This window comes from Solanum tuberosum, unplaced genomic scaffold (genome assembly GCF_000226075.1).
Source record: "Solanum tuberosum cultivar DM 1-3 516 R44 unplaced genomic scaffold, SolTub_3.0 scf00328, whole genome shotgun sequence".
In the NCBI taxonomy this organism is placed as follows: Eukaryota; Viridiplantae; Streptophyta; class Magnoliopsida; order Solanales; family Solanaceae; genus Solanum; species Solanum tuberosum.
The window spans coordinates 426,875-432,544 of record NW_006239252.1 but is presented as its reverse complement, the minus strand read 5'-3'; positions in this window follow the sequence as shown (position 1 = coordinate 432,544).

Here is a 5,670-nt window from a genome sequence, read left to right as displayed (position 1 = left end):
ACACCCCTCCCATTTTGAATATTCGGATGATAATTATAACATAGTGATTATACTAAAAATATTTATATTAAGTTATTTAAAGTGTTAGATTAAATTTTAAAAGCTAAAGGAAGCGTTGAAACAAAATTCTCATCAAAGATTTTTTTTACAGAAATATTTCAAATAGTTTTAAGCTATTGGTTGTATTTTTGCCCACCTCACATTATTGAAGTGCATTTTACATGTGCTCATTTTTATATCCACAACTTTTCTATCAACTATCAACATTTATTTGTACCGTTGTCCTTTTGTTCCTTTGAATTTGTTTTATGGGAAAAGGTTTTGTTATACCCATTGTTGGTGTAATATACCACAAATATAAATTATTATCGTTGAAAATAAAATGACAAAAATGAATAAATAAATATTTAGGCTGTGGCGCATAATATCGCTCTCTTTAAGGAGATTCAAGCCCACTGCGACATAATCTACACCAATCCAGCAGTATCACTCTTGACTTGCCCCCTCCAGGATATATGTCGCGCCCCATTTTTCTCAAAATGGATTATGCAATGACGTGACAAATCTCTTAGGTTGGGTTTTAAACGAACAGTCGCCATCTAACAAATTAAAGGCACGTTAGGGCACCATTCTAATCTAACTAATTTAACCAAAGGGTCTACAAAATTATGATTCGGATAATGGTCCAAATTACCTCAAAGAGAAAGTGTTAAGAACCCCTCGAAGTCCACAAATGTAGGTCCTGACCGTATCTCATATATTTTATTTGGGGGTTACACAAGTAGCAATTAAGGTCTCTTTATTCATTAAGTTTAATTAAAGCTAAGCGATAGAATAAATAAATTTAAACATTTAATACAAATAATCAACATGAAAAAAAACAATTAAAGAAGATAAGCGATTTGTATAAATCAGGTGTTTGTATCTATGAAAACTGCGTTTGTATATGTATACGTTTTTTGTGTTAGACTAGAGTGGCGAGCGAGATTAGGAGAGAGAGAGAGAAGAGAGGCGAGTGAGAGAGGGCAGAGAGTGGGGAGAGGTGAATTGTATATGTATATCGGTTAGATAATTGTATATATGTAATTACTATGTATATGTATCAATTATTGTGTTTCTATACCTGCATAAAATTTGAATTTGTATACAATTGAATCGATTTTATATACAATTGAACCGAGTTAAAATATTTGTATTTGTATATCAAATCTCTCTCTCGCTTTATACAAACACACATTGTACTTGTATTTGTATATTTTGTGTTTGTATAAAGCGAGAGAGAGAAAGGCAAAAGAGAACAGGGCAGGGGAAGAATTGTATTAGTATAATTATAAGTGTATAGGAAGGAGAGATATGTATTTGTATTTGTATATACAGTCTCTCTCTTTGTACAAACACAAACACAATTTATACACTTATGTGTAAAAGTGAGAGAGTCGTGGGAGAGAATTGAGAGTGTCGGGCGAGACTCAAGGGAGAGAGGCGAGAATGGAAATTTTTTTGCTACGAATTAAAATTAAATGAAACAATAGCTATAACACTTATTTTGAATTAATAGTTTACTATAATGCACAATTTTCCCATAATGTTATAGTAGATGTTGAACCCCTTTTTAACTTCTTTATATATATATATTGAACCCTTCTAGAAAAAAATTATTTCCGTTACTATAACTCATAATTGTTATTGTCTTAGACATATTGATGAGTAATAAGCCCACAATTTCAGTACAAAAATATATCTTAAGTTGATAGTTGACATGTTAAATGCAAATTTTCAACTTCAAAACACATACGTCTGAAGTTGCTCCAAAATGAATTAATCTTCAAGAAGGGAATTCATCACAAGTACCAACTTCGTCAATAAATATCAATACATAAAACTTAAACTCAAAATAATAGTGCGTTAGGTGAAGGATAGAGCAAGTTTGAGTTTGTGGTTTATATCATCACTTAATAAACAATTATTTCACTCAATCTTCTTTCATAAAGTAGTTGATATTTGTTCGGTGACTGTTAAAGATGAAGTAGCTAAGGGGGTTAGTTAATAATTAAATCTTGTCAATAGTTAGCAAAACTAATGAGTGAACTTTTATAATTTTGATGCTTTTACACTTTCGAATTCCCTTTCAAATCAACCATTTGTTGTAGTTGTAGTGACAAAGCTACAACTAATAAAAGGAGTTAAATTGAATTAGCTATATACCCTTTTAAACCTCCTTCACTGTAGTGATATGAATTAAGATTTTCATTCTGGCTTTCAACTTATAGACAAGTAAGACACTAAAAAGTTCCATACTGCAAATGCTCCCTCTGTCCTTAATTACTTGTCCACTTTTGAATTGATACACCTATTAAGAAAACAATTATTGATATAGTGAGTTTATCATTTTACCCATATTAATTATGAAGTAGATGAATTAAAAATTTAATATTTTTAAAAAATTCTACCTTTTTTCAAAGTAATTAATTGAGGGTATAATAAGAATATTTTTTTTAAAGTAAAGAATTGAATTTAAAATTAAAAGTACATATCAAACTTAATTTATTATGACAAGTCTTTCATTTTTATTCGGTAAGAGAAAAATAATTTAGATCTTAAAGTATAGAATTGAATTTAAAATTTAAAAGTAAAATCATAATATAGTTTATTACAGTCTTTCATTTTTATTCTGTAAAAGAAAAATAATTTAGATCTCAAAGTACAAAATTTAATTTAAATGTACAAGTAAATATCATAACATAGTTTATTATGGTCAGTCTTTCATTTTTATTATGTATAAGAAAAATCATTTAGATCTTAAAGTAAAGAATTGAATTTAAAATTTAAAAGTAATCATAACATAGTTTATTCTGGCTAGTCTTTCATTTTTATTCTGTAAAAGAAAAATAATTCAGATCTTAAAGTAAAAAATTGAATTTAAAATTTGAAAGTAAATATCATAACAGAATTTATTATGGCTAGTCTTTCATTTTTATTCTATAAGAAAAAAATAATTAAGATCTTGAAACTAGATAATGAACTATTTTCTTTTTTGGTAACAATTAATACCAAACTTGGCTTAAAGTTATCATGAAAGGTAACTCAAGCTGAAATTAGGTCCCTTTGGACACACGAGTTTCAAATTATACCAAAATAGGTTGACATAATTCACGAAATTAGGTCCCTTTGGACAACTTTTGAGTTACAAATGAAAAGAACTTTTTGAAGTTGAGATTTGAGATTGTGTTTGCCTATAGTCACAATAGATTTGGAATGTTATTTATGAAAGGAAAAATTACAAAAGTATACTACTTAAGTCTTCTATTAACAAAATATCAATATACTTATATTTAATTACAAACTAAGTTTTTAAATTACATACATAACAAAACATTTATTTTTATTTTGTTTTTTTGTTTTACCGGAATTCTCTCTCTCTCTGACTCTTAGTAGTTCGTGCCATATTATGTGGAGTGTAATTAGGTATTTAATTTTATCATATATTCTCTCTCATTAAACACACCCACATACACACGTTTGTTTATGTTTTGTAGTCATTTATTGGGATTCCTTTTATATAAAGATTTGTGGTACCAATAAAGTTGTTACAGTACTATAATTGAGTTATAGTTCCAAGAATTATTACAAATTCCTTTTCACACGATTCATTATTTTTTTATTTATCGTTTACGTTTTGTAGTCATTTTTTTGTTCATATTGATTTATTCCTTTTATTTAAAGATTTTTATGGTGCCATTAAAATTGGTACAATTATTGATAATTGAGTTATTTCCTAGAAATATTAAGAATCCTTTTTTCAGCGGTATATTGAGTTAACCCTTCAATTTTAATCATTCATATCTCTTAAACCTTACATCTTCTTCACTTAATCGTTTTTCATTCGAATTAACCAGAGGCCTCACCATATATTTGTGCCTTTTTTTACCATATATAAACCAATTTTTTTACATGAACAGAATGTGGTAATTATGGTAACAGTCCAAATCAAAATATTAACCTTTTATAGTTTTTTACAATATACCGTTATAGGTTGGTATATAACTCAAATAGTTGAATTACTTTATACAACCAGTATTATGACAATTGGTTTTAGCATTACCAAATCTTTTTTATATGTGCTATTTGATTTCGTGCAATGTTTAGTTTGGTATATCTACCATTACGTTTATCAAGTTTTGTATAGTTTTTAGTTCAAGTAAACCAATTTTTTTACATTAACAGAGTGTTTTTTTTCTGCTATCATTCAAACCATGATTTTAACCTAAACTAGTTTCTTTCCAATTTATTGTTTTATGTTGGTATATAAAGTAAACATATGATTTCTACACATAACCATTATGTGCCTATATGTTTACCAATTGCGTGACTATTTTACCATATATTGGTTCCAAATCAAACCAATATATTAACACACCTTTATTCATTATTCCTATATTTTTACCAATATCTGGGCATATATATTTTACAATTGTTAATCAACGTTTTACATTAACATAGTCTATTACTTCTGGTAACCAAGTTTTTCACATTAAGTAGTTTCACTAAAATTATTTCTGTTTTAGGCTGGAATTATATACACCCATATCGTTATGAATCTTCATTGGTGGTGATGGACCAATCACAAAATACTTGAGTTCCAAATGATAAATGGTCGTGTCCACACCCAATTGTGAAAATATAGTAGTAATCAAGCCTTCGTATTTGGTGTTTGCATCATACATCACTCCTTCAATTTCGTAATCCACGTAATTACTTGTAGAAAATTTCAAATTATTAGTAAATTAAAAAAAATGCAGAATGAATTTTATACACTCATCAATTTAAACAGTTTTGGTAGTTATATTGGTATTCGATGGTATATAAGACAGTTATCGATATACTTTAGTAATTGCCCAAAATGTGCACCAAATTTTTCACCTCAATTTTCACCATCAATTACACCAAATAATTTATTACACCAATAAATACAACAACTCATACATCAATAATTTTATTACGTATTTTGAAATTATGGTATTATATATTAGACCAATAAATACACCAGCTCATACATCATAGTATTATTTTTGATGTCATTTACTAGAAACAAATATACCAGCATAAATACCACATCACATACCTAAATCAATTTGTGATGATTCAGACAATCAGTTAAACCATACAATGTATTACACCAATCGACGTACCAATAGTAATCTGACATTTAATCCAAAAATACACCAACACATTTATCAGAGTATTAATTTACCACCAATTTATAGAAACAAATATACCAGATTAAGTACCAGATCACATATGACCAATTTTCAAATTATTATCTACACCAATTCAGATAAATAAAATACACCAAAAAGTTAACCATTTTTTTTTAAAGTTATATTTTATATACCAAATAATACAACTAAATACACAAAAATATGTACTTGAAATTTAACTTGAAGTTGGTATGTGTACACCATATCACATACCAAAAGAAACTATTGATAAAATCTGTTAACATTCGGCATGCAACATACCAATTAAACCACTTAATTAATGATTTTATATTAACTTGGTGCTTTAATCAATTTAACCTAAAAAAAAAAATTAAAAAAACTTATTCGGCTCATCAGATTACAACTAAAATCATATGATGTTGTTGTATTACACCAAAATCGTTAATATAAA